The sequence below is a fragment of the Euprymna scolopes genome, chromosome 25, assembly GCF_053919585.1.
Source record: "Euprymna scolopes isolate OS-2025 chromosome 25, ASM5391958v1, whole genome shotgun sequence".
NCBI lineage: Eukaryota > Metazoa > Mollusca > Cephalopoda > Sepiida > Sepiolidae > Euprymna > Euprymna scolopes.
The window spans coordinates 107,300,558-107,324,041 of NC_136506.1; the positions used below are offsets into that span (position 1 = coordinate 107,300,558).

Genomic DNA, 23,484 nt, shown 5'->3' on the forward strand with positions numbered 1-23,484 from the left:
ATAGCATGCCCTTTATTCTTAATAACTGCCTGTAACCGTTTTGGATATTTATCAACAAGGTTTTTACAAGCATCAACACTGATTTTTGACCATTCTTCAATGCAGTAGTCTCCAAATCCCTAAATTTCTAGGTTTCCGCTTTTTAACCTCAGTTTTCACTATGTGCCAGAGGTTTTCGATAGGGTTCAGGTCGGGACTCTGGCTAGGCTATTCCAAAACATTAATTTGATTATCCTCAAACCATTTCTTGACTATTTTGGCAGTATGTTTTAGATCATTATCCTGTTGAAGGACCCAGTTTGGTCCTAAATGGAGCTTCTCCGCATCCTGTCTAATGTTTTTCTGGAGTATCTCCAAATATTGCTCCTTCTTCATGGTTCCATCTATCTTGACCAAACTACCTGGACCACTAGCCGAAAAGGAGCCCGAAAACATTAGGCTACCACCACCATGTTTCACCGTGGGTATGGTGTTCTTTTGGTTGTAAGCTTCTCCTTTCTTCCTCCAAACGTAAGAAGCATCCATATGGCCAAACAATTCAATTTTTGTTTCGTCAGTCCACAAAATACTTGAGAAAACGGACTCTGGAGAATTCACATGGGTCCTAGCAAACTTTAGACGTGCTGCAAGGTGTTTTCTGGTGTGCAATGGAGTCCTTCTTGGTCTTCTTCCTTTCAGACCATTTTCATGCAGAGTCCTTTGCAATGTTTGCCTTAATATTTTTATGCCAGAAGACTCCAGATTTTCTAAAATGTCCTTAGTAGTGGTGGTTGGATTTGCATTAACACTTCTTACAATATTCCTGGTGGCTCTAGCAGACAGTTTCCTTTTCCTTCCTCTACCAATCAAGTTGTTTGTTGTGTGGTGGCTCTGGAATTTTTTGATGATGCTCAGTACTGTTGCTGTAGGGACCTCAAATTTCTTGGAAATTGACTTGTAACCTAAACCATCCTTATGTGAATTCACAATTTTAGTCCTAAGATCATTACTAAGCTCTTTTTTCTTCTCCATTCTAATAATTTTTATTCTTTTATTGGTTTTCAGTTGATATCATTTTAATTTCTGAAAAATGCAAAAAACGAAATGAAATTAATCAAAGGTTGTATAAAAGCATTCAAAATAAGAATCAAACAGGAAACAAACAGTCAGAAACTCGATTAATACTGAAAAAATAAGGGGGTATGATTATTTTTGAACATTGCAGATTTTATAAATAGCTGTATATTTCTTTTATTACAAGTATCCCGAGATTTTAAAATGACGAAAATGATCAGAAGAGGTTTATTAAGAACATGTATCAATATGGACGTAAACAATAAATTCTTACAAAGTTACACCTAATAAACTCAATTTTCAAGGGGGGGGGGTATGAATAATATCGGGCACAAGTGTATATATATAAGTTATAAAATGTATATGGCGATTAAGCTACACTGAATATTCCGCATTTCATCCACTCTAGGATTCTTCAGGCTTATGCGCGAATTCTGTGGTTGTTTGTCGTTTTTTTTATGCGCATCTTCTATTGAAATTTTAGTTAGCCACTCAGCTTTCTAGTATCCACCGCGCCCTTCCTATCAGCCAATGAGCATGCATTTATCGGACAAAGGCCTATTTGACCTCTGGTTGACCTGTTCCTTTGTGTGTGCTCTATTTAGCCTGGATATTTATTTTATAAATTTTATAAATGCATGTTCATTGGCTGATAGGAAGGGCGCGGTGGATACTAGAAAGCTGATTGGCTAACTAAAATTTCAATAGAAGATGCGCATATAAAAACGACAAACAACCACAGAATTCGCGCATAAGCCTGAAGAATCCTAGAGTGGATGAAACGCGGAATATTCAGTGTAGCTTAATCGCCATATACATTTTATAACTTACTAACTAGCTCTACCTACGTATTGAGCACTTTTGAAGTAAATACTTAAAGTTTATGCATAAATCTATACTTTCGTATATTAATTTTATGTGAGTAAATTAAGTAATATATATATATATATATATATATATATATATATATATATATATATATACATACACACACCTAATGTGCAAAACAATGTATTTATATACTTTCAAGTGCCGATGCTAAAATTATTATTAGAATCTAAGATAAGTAATATTATTAATAATAGGTCACTGTCATTGTTTTTATTTATATCTATGGACAAAAATTATTGCATCCTTTATTTTGACTGAGATTAATTAGGAGTTTAGATCATTCTTTTTAACAATATTTGCTGGCGATGATATGTTTTCCCAGAAGGGCTGTTATTTTTCTCTGCGATGTTATGGTGAGTTCATTAGATTATTATTAAATTTATCCAAAGTGAAACATTTAAAATGCCGATAGTTAATACTTATTTCATCTCTATGGTTACATATATATATATATTTTATTTTATTACTGTTTTATCTGTTTAGTTACACATGTTTCTTGTTTCTGCTACCGAATCATATAAACGATCCAGCAATTTTGTCAGACTCAAACAGACGTGGTTATTATGATTTGGAAAGACATTATTAGAAGAAGACGATGACAAAAAGGGGGGGGGGTCTCAATTTGGATCTGACAGCATGTCTAACAAAGTTGCTGGATCGTTTATACGATTCGGTAACAAACATGTGTAACTAAACAGATAAAACGGTAATAAAATAAAAATATATGTTTGCTCTGAAATAGTATTGAGCACCTTCTTCAGGTTTTTACTAATTACCATTTTTGCTAAATATATAATACAAGATTAATATTTTCTAGAGATAAAGTAACCAATCAAGTTTAACGAGGTTAATAAAAGAGTGTACTATTTTTATTATTTTATCTATATATGTACGAGCAGGCCACCCAGCATTGCCCGGTTGCTTAAATTTAATATTTTAATTTATGCAGATTTCATATTTATTATTATGGACCAAATTTTTTATTGATTATTACATTGTACCTAATATATATAGTAATGATTACAAAAGTTAAAAATAAAAAAAATGACTTCGGTGCAATCAGTTGGAATCGACACCAAAACATTCAGCGCTCCAGCCATAATCGTTATTTAACGTTTCAGCTTTCGTTGTTACCATCTGAGCTGTCACCAGATGGATAAAAAAAAGGCTAAAAAAAAGAGCTAGTCGTATCTGGTTGTGTATCGAGGGTGGGCTGTGCCTGGCCGTATATCGAGGGCTGGCTGTGCCTGGCCGTGTATCCAGGGCTGGCTGTGCCCGGCCGTGTATCCAGGGCTGGCTGTGCCTGGCCGTGTATCCAGGGCTGGCTGTGCCCGGCCGTGTATCCAGGGCTGGCTGTGCCCGGCCGTGTATCCAGGGCTGGCTGTGCCCGGCCGTGTATCCAGGGCTGGCTGTGCCCGGCCGTGTATCCAGGGCTGGCTGTGCCCGGCCGTGTATCCAGGGCTGGCTGTGCCTGGCCGTGTATCCAGGGCTGGCTGTGCCCGGCCGTGTATCCAGGGCTGGCTGTGCCCGGCCGTATATCCAGGGCTGGCTGTGCCTGGCCGTGTATCCAGGGCTGGCTGTGCCCGGCCGTGTATCCAGGGCTGGCTGTGCCCGGCCGTGTATCCAGGGCTGGCTGTGCCCGGCCGTATATCCAGGGCTCACCTAATCTGTGTATGAAACTACTAGAAATGTAAGATCGATATGCTGTGAAATGATCTTTAAAGTGTAGTTTCAAAATATAATTTGTCATATGAAAAGAGTGGCATTGATAAGTTAGGTGAAGTGTCGAGGAGACAGAGTCAAATGTTTCGAAGAGAAGAGAACGTGTGGAAGTCAAAAATCCAGACTAATAACGTGAATGTTGTGGGAGTGCTGTCAATTATTTTTTATTTTATTTATGGATTACATCCCTGTTATAGTTTTCTTGATAAATATAAATTTGCTAGAAATCATTTAAACAAGTACAATATATCAAATCTAAAGTTTCTTGTCACCATGTATTTATATAAATAAATATTAGCTGTCCACCGGTCATTGTGAAGTTATATAACCTGATGATCTGAACCACGCATTTAACATGACCCTGAAAACATCTGGTTTGAATGAGTAAAAAAAAAAAAATACACCTAAGTAAATAACCCCACCCAATGATTGGTTGTTTTATGACAATGTGTTCACAATATTTAAAAGCATTTGGAATCAGCAATCAAATAACTGTAATACAAATAAATTGAAACAAACAAACCTTAACCTACACACACGCACACTATATATATATATATATATATATATATATATAAACTGTTTATATCGTTATGGTTTTAGGCTTTGTTTTCTTAAACTAATCTGATTACATGACAGCCTTCCATATAATGCTTCCACCTTAAAAAGGCCATGAACAAAAACATGTCTTTTTTTTATGTATTCATCAAAGGATTGGTAATGATGTTTGTATAAATAAAATCTACACTAATATACAAGAGAAAGTCTTTTTCCATTTATCCTAACTATATTAACTTCAGCTGGAGGTTTTCTTCCCTCCCTTGACACTAAAGCCAATAATTTGTTCCCTGTAAACTGAAGGACATCTCTAGTACTATGCAAGTCTAGAAGATCAACCCTACTAGGTCTGATCTTCTCCATTTAAAAAGGATTTGTTCATTGCTAATCATCTGAAGCGCCCTTACTGGGGAATGCTGACAAGGATGCCCAGGCATATTTTGAAGACAGATTGCTCTTCCTCTAGGACACTGGCTCTTCAAATTCCACTACCCGACCCTTGTGTCACATAATATTGTTGTTGGAAGAAGATAAATATCTATCCTAACTATATTAACGTCAAAACCGTTTAGACTTATTTAATTCTAATGATACAAGAATATTTTCAAATGCAGTATATATAGTAATCTCCAAACTGTCAAACAAATCTCAATCTTACTCATTTGGTTTGGTTACTCATTTGTCTTTTTAAGTTTCTAAGAAATTAATATTTTGCAGTAAACATTTGTAAATCGTGCTGCCAAATTTTCTTTTATATACACAATCGTTTTATTGATGGTACTATTATAATCTATAATATAAAGGGCAAAGATCTGTTTAAATGTATGTATGTATATTTCGCAAAAACTTTTGACAAAGGCGACAGATTTTCACAAGATCAGTATCATTTTGAAACACAATCCTTCAGACGACAAATATCGAAAAATTAACTAAAAATATTAATTTCTTCACCCTCAACTGGGCACTTTTCTACAAGGAAGGGGGAGCAAAAAATTGTTCCTTCATGACAATTTAGCCATACACGCATGCGCAAAAAAGTTCTTTCTTGAATCAATTTAAATATATAAAAAACGACCCAATTCCACTGACGCAGTCATAGACCAGTTGGTATGGTAGCAGCGTTGTTATCTTAAGATTGTACATTCAAGGCAAGATGTTTTTCGATTTTTAAAGTTTAAATATTGAAACAGGGTTATTTATGCCATTTTTTTTTGTTCGTTTTTTTTTTTTTTTTTTACTTTTCCATCACGTTTGCTGTTTTTTTTTTTGTTTTTCCAATTTTTTTAAAGAAGTTTTAACATCATTCGCTTAATCTTTATTTTGCATCACGTTTGCTGTTTTTTTTTTTGTTTTTCCAATTTTTTTAAAGAAGTTTTAACATCATTCGCTTATTCTTTATTTTGTATCACGTTTGCTGTTTTTTTTGTTTTTCCAATTTTTTTAAAGAAGTTTTAACATCGTTCGCTCATTCTTTATTTTGCATCACGTTTGCTGTTTTTGTTTTTTGTTATAATATTTAATATCGTTCGCTTATTCTTTATTTTCCATTTGGTTTTGATTTACACCCCGCTAAACCTCACCACACCCGAGCAACGCCAGGTACCTCCGCTAGTTATTAATAAAATTAAAGTGATTTTATAAAAAACAAAAGAAAAAAAGGGTATCATTTTAAAAACTTGTTTAATTCTTATTTTTAAGGGAGATAATTTACATGAAAACTTCCGGCAATAGTAAAAAGTCAAATGTTGCGGAGATGTGAAGAACAGATACTACATTTTCATTTTAACCCAAAGGCCAAGGAACACTAAACAATGTTTTTGTAACTAAGCATTTTTAATGATAAAAAAAAAATGATTTAATCGGAATATCTCTTAATGGAGGTGAGTAGTGTAATACAAGTTATCTTATCATAACACTGTCCTTCCAGGAATTACTAACTTCGATTTTAAGTGGAAGGGAGTATCATCCAAAGAATTATCACTTCCTTTTGAGGAGGAGTAGTGTTCATTTGTCATGATGTCATCCTCTCAGGTAAGTGTTTCAAGGGAGTGATTGTTAATTTCTTTATCAAGTTTTTAGTGTTCGCACACAATCACCTAAAAAAGAAGAATCTTATTTTTTTTAACTGGTGGTTAGAAAATAATTTCTGACACCAATTGAAGTTCAAAATTTTAGTAAACCTAAGAAAAAGAATATTTTTCAAAAGAGGCACTATTTTATATATATATATAAAAAATCAAACGCATCAACTTTTGCATAGTCAATTTATTTGAAAAAGTATACTCAAACGCTTTAAAAAGAAAGGTTGCTTTTCTTTCCAAAATAAAATGTTATATATATATTTATTAATTATAATTTCTAACTAAGCATTTTAGGACATTATTGATATTCATATTTAAAATTTTTCCAATTTGTTCTAGAATCAAATAAATATTGCTAATCTTGTTTGCAGTAATACTGTCATTTAATGATAATATAACTATTGCTACTGATAACTTTCCTGAAATGAAAACAATATTCTTTTTCAGATGAGGTAATTAAAAATTGTTACTTTGAAAAGATAAAACAATATACAATTATAATTTTAATACATAAAAAGAGTAAAACGATTGATTTCCTAGTTAGCCAGTTGTGTACAAATCCCAAGAGCGATAGTAGCCTTTTATCATGTCTGAAAGTGACACAATGATTAATGAGAGAGACTGAAGATGTGCCACTGTACAACTCATGCTCTCTACCGATCCAAGTTATGACAACAGGACTATTGCCAGCATCCTCAAAATAATCACTGGATTGCCACAAGACAGATGATGAGGGGAGGTTCTGTCATGATTTTGCCATTGCCTATGACCTCACTCAGATTGTTCACAAACCTACCCGTGTGCCTGATACTACCAGACAGTATGCAAGCCTTCTAAACCTTTTTCTCACAACTTCCACTGAGCTATGTTCATGTTCCGTTGTCTCCTCTGAGATCTTCCGACCACTCGGTTGTATCAGTTAAGATAAAAATGAAATGTAAAAAGTCTTCAGACGTACCTCTCCATCGTACAGTATATCGATACTCTATGGCTAACTGGGATAGTTTCCATACATTTATATCTGATCTATGTCCTCTATAGTATCAGACCTGACTGAATGGTTAATTGTAGGCATAGACCGATTCATACCATCCAAAAAATTCCAACAAAAACTAACAGCCAGCCATGGTTCTCCCCAGAATGTGCTGCTGCCATCGCACACAGAAATCACTTTTCCATAGCTACCAACATACTGAGACTAAAGCTGCTTTCAGGACTTCCAGCAACCAGTGCAAAAGAGTAATAAAAAATGCAAGAGAGCTATATGCTCAGTCTGTTAAATCCAAAGTAGCTGAGCAGCAGCTTGATTCCCACTAGTCTTGGCAAATAGCAAACAGGATCCTGAACAGAAGTGTGCGTTCTATCCCAACTATCATCAATGGACCTGAGGTCATCTCGTCAGCATCAGTCAAGGCCAAACTATTTGCCAAGCACTTTACAACTAATTTTACCCTATGCGACGAAGGCCATCAACTCCTCGTATTTCCTCCTATAACAGACAATATGCTATGCAACATACAAATATCTGTGCATGAGGTCGCCAAGCTAATCAAGAACCTTGATTCCAGTAAAGCAACTGGCCCGATGGCATTCCAATTATAGTTTTGAAAAAGCTTCAACCAGAACTTGCCCTCATACTTACAAAACAGTTTAAGCGTTGCCTTAAGGAGAAGTGCTTCCCAACACCCTGGAAAACTTCATCAGTATGCCCTGTATTTAAGAATTCAGGTGATAGGTCATCTCCTTCTCAGTACAGACCAATAAGTCTCCCGTGTGTCATGAGTAAGTTGTTGGAATCCATATTAAATAAAGAAGTAGTCAACCACCCCAGCAGAAATAACCGTCTTAGTGACATACAATATGGTTTCCATTCTGATAGATCTACAGCAGATGTGCTAACGGTTATATCAAATAGGATTAGTGAATCTCTTGACAAAGGCTTCCTTTCTAGGGCAATTGCTCTTGACATATCAAAGACTTTCGATAAGGTATGGCATAAAGGCCTACTTCACAAGATTTCCAGCTACGGTATAACTGGAAATGTTTTCTCAATTATTAAATCATTTCTCTCTGATAGGCTCATAAGAGTAGTGGTTGATGGGCAGAAATCAGAGGCCCACAGTATTAATGCTGGAGTCTCTCAGGGGTCCATCCTGGCCCCAACTCTCTTCCTGATCTACATCAATGATCTCCCAAAACACATACTTAAATCATTCGTCGACATCTATGCTGATGACATGACCATCTATGGCAACAAAGGCCGTAAATGACAAAGTTCTCTCTGATTCTCTCTCCTCTGATCTTGAGCGTGTAGTACAGTGGGGGAAGAGGTGGCTGGTTATTTTTAATGCATCTAAAAGCAAGCACCTATCTTTACATCATCAACGCTCTGATCCTCATCTGGCATCAACTGAAATGGATGGTTCTCGTCTTGGGGAGGCTCCATGTTTTGACAAGCTTCTGGGATTGACCTTTACTCCTGATCTGAAATGGAACATGTACATCAAGTCTGTTGCCAAGGTCGCTGGAAAAATGGTGGGATCCTTCTACCGCTCCAGAAGATATCTCACTGCTGATGCAATTCTCTATCTATATAAAAGCCAAGTACATCCAAGGATAGAGTACTGCTGCCACATCTGGGCAGGAGCTGCTAAAAACAGCCTATCCTACCTTGACAGAGTACAAAATAGACTTTGTGGCTTAATGGGGGATGCCCTTTTCTCTTCCCTGCAACCTCTCTCCCACAGAAGAGACGTTGCGAGCATGTCTTTGTTTTATAGTTATTTCCATGGCAAGTGCTCGTCTGAGCTCCAATCTCTGGTCCCCTTTCACCAATCTTTCCTGAAAAACACCCGTCTAGCTGAAACCACTGTCAATAATTTTCCCCACCCTTTATCTGTGCCTAAATCAAAACATAGATTCCATGAACAAAGCTTCTTTCTTAGAAGTGCACGCCTGTGGAACTCTCTTCCATTTGCCTGCTTCCCACTTGACTACAACTTGGATGTCTTCAAGTTCAACATAAACAAATTCCTGATAAACGGCCCCCTTAAGTAAGACACTTTATCAAATCACGATTACTACGATATTATCCCATTGATTACTGTACACGCAATAACCCTTATCCCTAAATGGCTTCTGGGCCTTGATAAGTGGTGACTACCATGTAAAAAAAAAAATAAATAAATAACAGAGACATGCCCAGGATGATGAAAACAAATTTCCAGCTACAGTTATGGTCTTTGGCGTGGTTTCAAGTGAAGGCCACATCATGCCACCTCACATCTTCGAAATCGGCTTGAAAGTCAACACAGTGAAAGTCTACCTAGATGTGCTGAAGAGTGTGGTGATCCCCTGGTGCAATCAGGTGGCTGCTAGCAGATCATGTGTGTGGCAGCAGGACTTGACACTGGCCCACAAGTCCAAAGAGACACGGGCTTGGCTTCAGAAGGAGTGCTATGAATTTGTACCTTCTCTCACTGGTGCCCCTTCTCCCCCCGACCTGAACTTGCTGGACTACTTCATTTGGTAATACATTGAAAACATCACCAACATGACCTCCCACAACACCAAAACCAGTTTGATCACTGCAATCTGCCGAGTATTCGTTGAGCCCCATGCCGGTGCTTGTGGAAAAGGCATGCTCCAAGTTCTGGATCCATATCAAAACCGTGATTGAGGCTGAAGGCAGCTACATTGAATAGATGTCAGTTCTACAGCATGATCAAGTTACGTGAATTGATTTTTTCAATTAAAGTTTTAAAATAAAGCTGCAGTCTTATTTTCTTTACGACGATAACTATATCATTCAACCCTGTATTTTTAATTATAAGTTCTAAGGAGATTATTGATATTCATATTCTAAATTTTTCCAATTCATTCTGGAATCAAATTAACAAATATCACTAATCTTCTTTGCAGTAAAGCAGTTGCTTATTGATAATATAACTATTACCACTGATACTAACCATTAATTGATAATATAACTATTACTACTGATACTAACCATTAATTGATAATATAACTATTACCACTGATACTAAGCATTAATTTCCCCTAAATGAAAGCAATATTCTTTTTCAGATAAGGTAACTAAAAATTGCTATGAAAAGATAAAACAATATGCAATTATATTTTTAATACATAAAGAGTAAAAGGATTGATTTCCTTAACAATTGGGGCATGAAATATATTCATTAGAATATGTTCAATACGTTATGCTGAAGTGTTCTCTAAAACATAACATGAAAAGGATTCGGCCTTTAATTTAATTACACCTCCAACATGATTATATCCCTCATAAGTTATTAAAATGGTCTGTGAGCTGCAAACATTTTTATTACTTTATTTTCTTTTAAACTCTCAAAACATAACATACAGATTATTATTTATTTATCAATGTAAAAGTATACTCATTTCAGTTCTGAATTTTTGAGATGAGGGCTGAATGTATTACTTATTTTGATTGGACTATTGTTTTCGTCTTGAGTGTTATTTGCGCAGCATTTCAGTTGGTGTAGCCGCCAACCTTTGTCAGGCATGCTGTCAGGCATGCATGATCGCCATCTTGGAAATAAAAAGGAGAAATGTCACTGGCTCCATAGATAGTTTTATTTTTTTTTTTATCGCCATAGTTTTGTCTGTGTGAAAAAAATTTGGTTGACAGAAATGCAAGATTGAAAGTAAGAGGACTTAAAGAAGCGCACATATGCTAAAAAAATAAAAATTATGAAGCAGATGGAGATCAGCAATATATGGGAAATTCTAATCTATATATATATAAAAGCAAAAATGTGTGTGTGTGTGTGTGTGTGTGTGTGCATTTTTTCTATATGTCTGCCAAAGGCTTTTTTTCGGCTGCTTCTTGGTTGGCTCGCTCATTCTTATAACATTTTATAAGCTACCTAGATTATAATATGTACAAATTACGAAAGGGGGTGGTGTGTGTCTTTTATTTGGGCAACTTTTACACATTATTTTTTTACTCTCCGTGTGTTTCTTTGGCTTTGTCGTATATAAGCGAAACTGAACCGTAGCAAATTAGCCTCCTTGGCACTCGTGTTCGGGACGTCCAGAAAGCAACAAAGTTTGATCAAGGCGGCCAAAATTAGTTATATCAGACAATTGCTATTCATTACGACACTCCCCTTTAAATGGGGAGCTGGTTTTCTCAAACATCTTAGGGGAAGCAAACAACATACGTAGAAACTGGTTTGCAGCCAAAGTTAAGTGCGTTTCATTCCCTAATGAATGATGGTTGACCTCATTTAATTGATGCACCTGTCACATCACTTTTTAATTGTTTGACTTTTTAATCGTTTCATTTCACAAATTTTCAGTTCTCTGCCAGTGTAGTGTCGTGGTAAGTCATCAGCCTATTAACCTCAAGGGTTTGGGTTCGAGCTTACCTACCTACCAAAACTTTTTTTCTTTTACACCTCCAAACACCCGGGCAATGCCGCGTACCCCTGCTAGTCATAAAGAAAAACAAAAATTGTACAAACTCTTCTTAAAATTTCAACAGTACAAGGGAGATAATCTCCTCAAACGTTATTAAAATTACCTCCCCTTGTCAACCAACTTTTTTTCACACATAAAAAAAGAAAAAGAAAAAAACAACTCCAAGAATATGGAACTGGAACCATCTACGGAACCAGTAGCTTTTTCCTTTCTTTTCTAAGACAGCGACCAGCATGCCTTATGAAGGTTGGAGGCTACACCGACTGAAACGTTACACAAATAACACTCAAGATGAGAACAATAATCCAATTAAAACAAGTAATACATATATTCATTTCCAATAGTGATATTTTGAGGATTTAAAACACTTTGAGTTTTAAAATATGACTATTTTAGTAAAACACCTTTGAAATCTGTGCTGATCTGAAGTGATTTTACGGTGGTGAGTATTGGTTATTCGAGGTTGAAGCCAGGAGTTTCTATAAAACTGCTGATGGATAAAAAATTTACTTTATTGAATCATCAACTGGTGAAAGACAGTGAATACCATAGAAATTATTCCTTATTCTGTTGAGTTTTTAAAATTTATACTTTTTTCATCAGAACAAGCTCCAAATCCTGACCCATTGCCACAATGTTGCATGCCTTTGCTTGTTTTATAGGTACATTAATGGAATGTGCCCTGATGAACTCAGAGCACTTGTGCCTCCTGAACTTGACAAGCAACAAAATCCCATCCCTTCACTGTTGAAATCTCTAGATGCTGGAAAGCCTTTTACTTTCAAAGTTCTTTCCTCAGACTGATAGATTTTGGAATTCCCTACCTGATTTCCTTACTATACTAATATACAGAAGTTTAAAGGTAATGTAAACAAACATCTTGCTGCTCATCTTCCTACATAGTGTCCATGTAGACATGGCCCGAAATAGTCCCTTGGTTGGGGTGAATTAGAGTAAAAGAATTACTTTGACCTTTAAAATTTGAAAGGAATTTGGAAACATTTAAACTGTTGAACAGTTATTCCCGACTTTAAAATTCCAAACAAATTTTCATATTAAAAGATAGAAAACTTTGGAAGATATTTAGATCCCATCATTTTATAAATAATTTTTTAAATACAGATAAAGACAATATTATGAAAGAAACTGAAATGCATTCTGGTGAATTTAATTTTGTAGGTAAATTATTTTTTTTAATAGGATTTCTGCAATTTTCTTTGATTTTATACATATTTTATTTGAATAAAAAAATAAAGTTTTCAATCTAATAGGTTTCACTTTGTCAACAAATCCAGCCCGTTCCATCGCTGCAGTGTTGCATGTTTGTGTCTGATATTTTAGTGGAATGTGCTCTGATGAACTCGTTGCACATGCTCCCTCAACGTACAAATCCCCGACAAACCTGCTTAGCAACAAAATCTCACCCCTTCACTGGTGGAAGTCTCTAAATGCAAAAACGTTTTCTACTCTAATAGTTTCTTCCCTCGAACGGCTACTTTGGAATTCCCTTCTTGCTACCTACTTCCCTGACTCTACTGATATGCAGAAATTTAAATGTAATGTAAACCAACATCTTGATAATCTTTCCTAGGCATGGCCCCAAATAGTAGCCCCTTACGTCCAAGTGGCGATATATCTTGTTACGGGTGAACGTGAATTTAAAAAATAGAATAAATAATCAATTGATAGTAAATAAAAAATACAAATTCAATAACTGACTTTTTTTTTTCCATTAGTGGCATTCATCCAGGATGAGTTGAGCCAGCTTTTCACATAAAATGAACGTAGGTCATACACAACGGTCTGCAACAGCCATGATAGGTATGGACAGCCAGTCCCAGGGACCACCATAGACCTGTGTCGGGATCTAAGTTAACTTTAATGGTGTGCAACCACACTTTCAGCTCGGCTCCTAGGTGTCTTCACCAATCTTGGAGTGGTTCTGGAGCAATTGCTTCGTAGATGAACTATTCTGTGTTGTGATGCAGTGCGACCAAACCAAGAAAGTCTCCTCTTTAAAAAAGGTAGTTTTTATGTGAGAGTGTAAAAAAAAAAAAACTAATAAAAGATTAATTTGCAATGCAGAAGCACAGATTTATTAACCAACCTCTCTTTTTAGAACAAAACAACAAAAGGGTTTTTTTCCAAAGAAGACGGACTGTGTCCGAGGTGAAAGAAAGAAAAGGAATAGAAAGTTAGAGGATGTTCTTGTGTTGGGAGGCAGAAACTTAAAGTTGCCTCAGGCTGTCCTGTGGTGGTTTTCAGTGAAGAAGTCACAGCCTGGCGGGGATTCAGTGGACAGAGAGTGAGAGGAGAGAGGTCTGTCTTCTTTCGTGGTCTGAGCTCCTCTGCTGGCTAATTCCTGACAGGGTAATTAGTTCCTTAAGGGACATATAGGATTAATGCGCTCTACTAGCTGACTGGTTAGTGCATGGCCACATCAGTCAGCAAGGCGGCATTAATCCACAAGAGAAAATAGTTTGTTATGGTGACTGCTACAAGTGCTTTTAAATTTTATGCGTACTTATGAAAGCTATGCTGAAACATGTTGGCACATTTTTGTTTCTTATTAAAATGCAAATTAAATAAGAATAAAATTTAAAATAAATGCATTACCTTTCGGTTGATATCCATGCAATGTTCCTGAAAAATAAAAAAAATAAATCAGTGTAAACATTTGCAGCAGATTTCATTTTCTGGCAGCCATTTTGTTTTGTTTCCTTCATATATATATATATACTAGCGGGGGGTACCCGGCGTTGCCCGGGTGTTTGTAGGTGTGTGTATGAAGGGGGGTAAGCAATAACCCGGTTAAAAAAAATTGGAAAAACCAAAACAAAAAAAAAAAAAAAAAAAAAAAAACAGCGAAAAAAAATGAGAAAAAAAAAATGTACAATCTGAAGATAACGTTGTGTGTGTAGGGGTGGAAGGCCTCGGTGTTTAGAGGTGTAAAAGAAAAAAAAAAGTTTTGGTCGGAAGGTGAGCTTGAACCCGAAGGCTTGAGGGTAAGATGAAAAAAAAAAGCTTCACGCGTTACGCGTACGCCAAAGAGACAAACAACTAAGTAGTGACAAAATGAAACGTTTAAGAAAACAGCACATTAAACTAATATGAACGTTTTGTCGTTGAAAAGGCAAATGAAGGAAGGATTTTTTGCTAAATCCTCCCTGTACAAAACTGATGATCTTAGGGTGAAGGAATTAATGTTTTTGGTCAATTTTTCAATATTTGTCGGGCAAGGTTGGAGCTTTAAAATGATACCTATCTGGCGAAAATCCATCGCGAAAGTTTTTGCGAGACACACACACGCACACACATTTTCGCTTTTATATATATACTAGCGAGGGGTACCCAGCGTTGCCCGGTTTGGAGGGGGGGGGTTAAAAAAAAAAGTAGGTATGAGGATCAAACCTGAACCCTTGAGGCAAAGTTGTAAATTAAAGTGTGAAAAAAAAAAACGTGCGATGTTAACCATTGCCCCACCGCGAGATGCTAACGGAAACACGTTTGAATTTATTTAATTAGTTGGATTTAGCAGGTGCCCGTTTAATGAGTTAATGAGGTCAACTGCGGGATAGTATTCATTTACTGCTGAACGCTTTTTTTTTTCCCACCCCCAAGATGTTATAGGAAAAAGACTAACCCACATGCGGCGAGCGACAAATATTGAATATTTATCTTCCCAAAATCGACCAAATTAAATAGACAGGCGAGCTTCGTTGTTAACTGTGAGATATTACGATTTCTATGTGATATAAAAAGTTTTAAAAAGTTGTTAAGCGAGCGACCGCTTCTCTGAAAAAAGCCTTTTGTAGACACACAGAAAAAGCGAACACACATACATACATACATACATACATTTTCGCTTTTATATTTATAGACTAGCAAGGAGTATCCGGCGTTGCCCGGGTGTTTGTAGGTGTGTGTGGAAACTCCGGGGGGGGGGGTTAAAAAAAACAAAACAAAGTAAGTATGAGGATCGAACCCGAACCGTTGAGGCAAAGTTGTAAATTAAAGTGTGAAAAAAAAACGTGTGATGTTAATCATTGCCCCACCACGAGATGCTAACGGAAACACGTTTGAATTTATTTAATTACTTGGATTTGGCAGGTGCCCGTTTTAATGAGTTAATGAGGTCAAGTTTGACTGCGGGATATTCATTTACTGCTGAATGCTTTTTTCCCCCCAAGATGTTATAGGAAAAAAACTAACCCACATGCGGCGAGCGACAAATGTTGAATATTTACCTTCCTAAATTCGACCAAATTAAATAGACAGGCAAGCTTCATTGTTAACTCTGAGATATTACGATTTATATGTGATATAAAAAGTTTTAAAAAGTTGTGAAGCGACCGACCGCTTCTCTGAAAAAAGCCTTTTGTAGACATACAGAAAAAGCGAACACACATACATACATACATACATTTTCACTTTTATATTTATAGGCTAGCAGGGGTACCCAGCATTGCCCGGGTGTTTGGAGGTGTGTGTGGTGTTAAATAAAAAAGAAACAGGGGCGAGGGGAGGGGGAGGATCGAACCCGAAGCCCTGAGGCGAAGTTTGAAAATAAAATCAGCCAGCCAGAATGAGTTACTGAAAGATGTTTGAATTTATTTAAGAACCAAATTGACAGGTGCGTGCACAGAAGTCGTTGAGCGTTACGACGACGACAACGTAAGCAAATGATGTTAATGACCATGTTTGTTTGTTATAAGCGAAGTAAAAAACAAATGTTAAAACTTAAGCGGGGGGGATCAAAACATCGAAAAAAAAACACAAAAAAAACTAACGTAAGGGGCAAACGAATGATGTTAGATGTAAAAATCGAAAAAACAAAAAAGAAAACAGAAAAATGAACTCGTGAAAAATGGCTTATATAAGCCTGTTTCGATATTAAAATTTTAAAAATCGGTATGTGTGTGTATATATATATATATATATATATATATATATATAAACTCATATATAAATCGGTTTGTGTGTGTGTGTATATATATATATATATATATATATATATAAAGTCTGGCTACACAATGTAGCCAAACTTTGTGGACACCCTGTATATAGACTAGCCGGGGGGGGGGGGGGGTACCCGGCGTTGCCCAGGTGTTTGGAGGTGTGTGTAGTTTTGGGTAAATCAAAACTCCGGGGTGGGGATTAAAATAAAAAAAAAAGTTTTAGTAGGTGAGTATGAGGATCGAACCCAAACCCTTGAGGCAAAGTTGGAAATTAAAGTGTGAAAAAAAAAGTGCAAGGTTAACCATAGGGCCACCGAGACATACTAACGGAAACACGTTTGAATTTATTTAATTACTTAGAATCGGCAGGTGCACATTGTAATGACTTAATGAGGTCAACTTTGACTACGGGGTAGTATTTTATTTAATGCGGGAACGCTTTTTTTATTTTTATTTTTCCAAGATGTTGGGGGGGGGGGGGGCAAGCTCCCCTTGTCCAAATTGAATAGCAATTGTTTGATATAAGGAAAATATTTCCACATTGATCAAAGCTGATTGCTTTCAGACATTTCTGGTGATCGTGACCGGAAAAATACCGCTAGAATTAGTGTTGCTTTTATAATAAGAAAAAGCCTAATCCACATGCGACGAGCAAAAAATGTTGAATATTTATCTTCCCAAAATCGAGCAAATTAAATAGACAGGCGACCTCCATTGTTAACTCGGAGATATTATGATTTATATGTGATATAAAAAGTTTTAAGAAGTTGTGAGGCGACTGACCGCTTCTCGGAAAAAAGCCTTTCTTGGACATACACAAAAAGCGAACATACATACACACATTTTCTCTTTTATATATATAGACTAGCGGGAGTACCCAGTGTTGCCCGGGTGTTTAGAGGTGTGTGTGCTCTTGGGGGATAAATCAAAACAAAAGAATAAGCGAAGTAATCACCCTGTTTAAAACTTTAAAAAGAATGTAAAAACTTAAAAAAAAAACTAACGTGAGGCAAATGAATGATGTTAAAATTTTTTAAAATCAGAAAAACAAAAACAAAAAAAGAAAATGCGAATGTGATGGGAAAAAACCCCCAGAAAAATGAACGTTAAAACTTCTTTAAAAAATGTGAAAAATAAAAAAATAAAAAAAACGTGAAAAATAAAAACAAAAAAAAAAATCTGAAAAATAAAACAAAAAAAAAATATGAAAAATGGCTTAAATAACCCTGTTTCAATATTAAACCTTTAAAAATCGAAAAAAAAAAAAAAAAAAGAAGACATCTCACACCACGATTCGAACTCACAACCTTTAGATAAAGTGTGCAAAAAAACCTGACACGCTATCCGCTCAGCCAGCAATACAGAGTAACTTAAACACGTTTGAATTTATTTAAAACTATTAAAAATAGAATTGACACGTGTCCGCAATAAAAGTTAACTCTGCTGCTTCTATTTGACCCCATTAATGAGGTCAAATAGAAGTAGCGGAGTTAACTTTTGCTGCGGGACAGCTTTTGTGTTTGTTTACCCATGTTTCCCCAAGATGTTGAGGAGGAGGAAACCAGCTTCCCATTGTCCAGATTGAATAGCAATTGTCTGATATAGGAGTTTGGCCCACATTGATCAAAGCTGATTGCTTCTGGACACTGAGCTTTGAATTAGTTTCGGTTTTATACAAAAATGCTGAACAAACACAAGACGGGCTGAAATAGCAATAATTTTCTAAAAATCGACGTAAATAAATCTAGACGCAACGCGCGTTCGCAAATCTTCAATATTATAATCTAGGAACTATATAAACAGTTCTAAGCGATAGTAAACCCCCCCCCTCGGAGCGTCGGCGAAAAAAGCCTTTTCCAGACATACAAAAAATGCGCGCGCATTTGCCTTTTATATATATATATATATATATATATATATATATATATATATATAGAGAGAGAGAGAGAGAGAGAGAGAGAGAGAAAGAGAGCGAGACTAGCTATACCTAGCCGACATTAATTGGGATGCAATGGAAACAGTTTTTAATATTGTTTGCACATAAGGTAAACAACTATGATATTTTTCAATTTAAAATGTGAGCTAATCGTAAAGACCCGTGGCATAGTGGATAAAGTACTTGCTAAAATTCAGTTGTAAGTTACAAGTTACACTCTTCTGGAAGGTGAAGATTCAATCCTGGGAACACCAAATCCCAGTGAAAATGGACAAACGATGCAGTTTCACGCCTTAAAACATGTATATTTGAATTCAGCATCATGGAAAACTACTATATAGACATACATATCAAGTTCTTGAGTAATATCAAAAAAGAGCTCCAAAAAGGCATGTTTTTTTAGCTCTAAAAGTCCCAGAGGGATGCGAACCAAGTCTCAGGAAAGTCTAATGGATGAATCAAACACTATGAGGTAAAAAGTGTCATTTCGGGCCATTTTGGAGCATTTTTTACCTTTTTTGAACCCCTGGGGACGCCGAATCCTAGTGTAAACGGATAACGGTGCAGTTTCAGGCCTTAACACATGTATATTTGAGTTGACCACCGTGAAAAACCACTACATAGTTAGACATATCAAGTTTTTGTTGAGAAATATGAAAAAAAGAGCCACAGAAAGAGGCGTTTTTAGCACTAAAAAGTCCCCAGGGACACGAACCAGAATTTTGCCAGGGTCACCCATACTGGATTTATATTAAGAACAATGGGCTCCACATTTTGGCCAAGTTTTAAAAAAATCTAATCGATGAATAAAAAGTTATGAGGCAAAATGTGTCATTTTTGGCCATTCTGGGGCATTTTTGACCTGGGGCACAACGGGAATTTTTGTAAAAACTATTTTTTTACTGTGCACATCTATTTAATGAAATACAATTTGCGGCAAAATTTCAGGAAAAACTAATGGACAGTCATCTGGCAATAGTCCGGACTAATGGAAGCACGGAAGCCACTGAAAACATAGGTCCCTCTCCGATAAATTGGGGGAACAAAAAGGAAATAATCAGATTTCAAGAGTGTTCTGCTAAAATCGTCATTTAAAAACCAAAGCAGTTTATTAAGTCCTCAAAATACCACCGTTTTGTTTGGAAATGAATATACTTTCAAATGAATTAATAAATAATAATGTACATTATATATTTTAAGATTTTGAAGCAAATAAAGTGATAAAAATGTTAACACCATAAAACAACATTTTCAGTAAGATTTTGCAGCCATTTTTTTTATGTAATAAAATCAATTCTGAACAATGAAGAATGGAACTAAACATTCAACAGTATTTTTATAGGCAAGTGATTTTTTCAAATTTATATAGATTTTTTATAACCGAAGAAAGAAAAATTTTGTTGATTTTCTTCTAATCTTTTTTAAAGAAAACCGTTTTAAAAAACAAATATTGCATAATTTGCTATTAAACCTGTTATTTTTTTTTTTTTTTTTTAATTTGGTCTTTGCTCCTTTAATTGAAAAAAAATTAGGGTTTGAATTACATTTTTCAAGTAATTATAAGCTTGTAAAAATAGGAGGTCGAATTATTCAATTTTTTTCCACGCATTCTTAACATCGGTTTCTGATACTGCTAGTGCAGGAGCTTGTGAGGCTAGATGTAGTTCTGAAAAGATCTCTTGCCATACTCTAGAGAAAACATTTGTCCATAATTTCAATTAAATCTGTATGTTAAGATGAACAAAAAAAAAATCTGTTTTTAAAATGCATTATTAAGTAAACATGTATTTGTTTCTATGAAATTTCCCATTCTTCCATTACTGATTATGAAATTGATTTTCAAACAAATCAACTTTCTGAGTTTGTTTTTCAATGTCATTAATAAAGCAGAAGGCAACAGCTTGGACGTTATTGCACCTTCCTTGAAAGAAGTTGGCTTTTCACGTGTTTTATGGTGGATGTTTGAATAATATTACTCTTAGCAAAGAGAAGTACAATAAAAAATATCTGGTTAAATTTTACCTTTGTCTCCATGTTGTGAATAGAAAAATAAGCCGAACATGTGCGGTCTTCCCTCCACAAGTGAAAAATTTACTTTCACCATGACTAATGTTTGTGCAAAATTTCAAAATATCCAGGGCGTGGTTATTGAGAAAAGTGCGAAGAAATGAATGGATGAATGATTTGGGGGCAATTTTACCTCTATAATGGCCCCTAGGGGAGGACAACCAGAGTTATCCCAGAAAATGCATTCTGGCAAAAAATTTACTTTCACCATGACTAATGTTTGTGGAAAATTCTTTTTCAAAATCCAAGACATGGTTATTGAGAAAAGTACAAACAAACGAACAGGAGTGAATTATTAGATCCAATTCCTCCTTTTTCGTGTGACCAAAAATGTGATAATACTTTTATATATGCAAATATTTAGTTTGGTTATTTTGTTTTCGGCCGTATCAACCCTTTATATGCTACTCAAATATATATATATATATATATATATATATATATATATATATAAACACAGGGTGTCCAAAAAGAAGCTGACAGATTTGAAATTTAAATTTAAGTGAAAGTACCTCTCTACAATAAATATTGACTCCTTGATGGTGTAACGACACATGATGACTTTAGTAAGGTTAATCTAGATGCTCTGAAATCTTTTTCCGCTAGTTTGATGCTTCTATTGTTCTATCTTATATTTGATCAATTCAGCTTCTTTTGGGACACCCTATATATATATATATATATATATATATATATATATATATATATGTGTGTGTGTGTGCTTCAATTTCTTTATATCTTCAAATATTCATAGTGTTTGATTTGATTGTTTTGTAGAGAAAAATTATTGTTCTCGACTTTGAAGAACATGACTGAGTTTTGCAAAGGGAAAGGAAAAGAAAAACAATAACATCAATGTTTGGTGCATTTTAGGTCAGGAAGCAAGTATCTTTAGGCAGTCTTACCTGATAGCACCAGCAGAAATATCTAGAAAAATTCTTTTCAAATTAACCATTTTTTTTTAAAGGGTGAAGGTACTCGTTGTGTGCTTATGTGGTCAACAATTGAGTGATTATTTCATGTGGTAAAGTGAATCCCTACTTTAAAATAAGTTTTCTTTCCAGGTATTTACATGCAATCAAAAAAATCTACTTTTAATTTTTCTATTGACAAACAGTATTGGGGTTGCGATGGTTAATGACAGTTATAGTTAATGAGAGTTGTGAGTTGGACAGTAGAACACAGGTTGTGCTCGGAGGAGATGGGAAATGAATTGATCAACCAACTGGCAAATACAGCCTCAATAGATGAAAATAAAGACATTAGTGTTGAGAAGGTTAATAGTGTCACACACACACACATACACATTCTGAGTGCAACTGATAGTTGCAGAATATCTCGGAGTTTGTGTTTTTTGTGTTATTTTTTATACTTGTGAACCAGTGGCGCCCCCCCCCTCAACAACAACCAATATGAGAAACGACAACACAGTCAGAAGAGAAGAGAATAATAATCCACGTAAACAATGTTGAGGTCGGCAGTTAGCAAGCATGGGGAAAAATGTGGTCTTATTATAAAAGTAGAGCTAGATTCTTCATGCATATGTGCAGCATAGATGCGAGTATCGAATGACAAAAAAATCTGAAATCAAAATGATTTTCCCAATTTGAAGAATCCTCTGCACCCAACCAATTTCCAAACATGGAAGTTAAAGACATGCCTCCCCCATCCCTTCACATGTATGAAATTCAATGTAAAATAATCCCATATTTCCAGACCATTCTAGCTTTTTAGGGTAGTTAACTAAAGATAAATTTTTTTGCTATGGGAGATAAATTTTGTGTGTTTTTGGGGTGGAATTGTCCAACTTGAAGAATCCAGTGCACCGCACCAATTTCACCATTATTTGAAGTATGCAAAATTCATTTTTCAGAAGGGAAATGGATTCAAAGCATATTTGAACGCATGCAATATGCCATGCGAATATCTCGCTTTTCTTCATTTATTTATATTGAAAATTTCAAAATATCTATTTTTCTTTTAAATATTGAATACTGAGCTTCATTCATTTGGAAAATTGATTCTCATAAGAATCGACCTGAACTATATAAAAGGATTGCCTCTTATATTATCACACACACACACACATATATATTAGTGATGGGATGATTCCAATATTTTTCCCGAATCCGATACAATTACTGATTCCGTACTAAAGTACCGATTCTGATTCTTTATAAATATCTAAATATTTAACTATAAAAGTGTTATTTTACGTCCCGATTATCGTAAACAGCACATGTTAAATGTGCTTTTATTTTCTCAAACGTAAAAACATACTTGTGAAGAATCAATATTTATCATTTTATTACTACAAGCAGTGGAAGATGTTTTATAAAAACAAAATCAAAAGGAATCTGTTTTGGCATCGGAAAATAGGCTAAAATTTTCCCGATTCTGATACCCCAAAAATCTCCGATTTTTCCGATTCCTGATTCCGATTAATCGTCCCAACACTAATATATAAATATATACTAGCTGCATATACCTGGCCTTGTCTGGTGAAAACATATTGACAAATGGAGAGATTAGTCACATACTATTTAAGATACACTGAATATCCGAACTCGTTACAAAATGTGATCTCGTTTGGATTTAGGGAAGCATAAAACACATAAATCAGTCTATGAAAATCAAACGCAGAATTACCTTTCAGAGTGATAACGGGAAATAACTCATAGTTTAAATAAATAAGCTTACTTCCGGTTTTAAATGCGAGTATTGTCAGCTCTTAATAATTGGAAATAAATAAAATTAA

The 23,484-nt window shown here is 35.4% G+C and overlaps 1 protein-coding gene across 2 annotated transcripts in view; it reads right to left on the minus strand.

Annotated features, from left to right (window-relative positions):
- Positions 1 to 23,484, minus strand: part of LOC145247556 (uncharacterized) — a 92,441-nt gene that overhangs the window by 36,179 nt on the left and 32,778 nt on the right. For both annotated transcript variants that reach the window (XM_080109402.1, XM_080109401.1), the window contains one exon: positions 14,382 to 14,408. The gene's annotated coding sequence lies outside the window, so the exon portion shown is untranslated. The remainder of the gene's footprint in view (positions 1 to 14,381; positions 14,409 to 23,484) is intronic.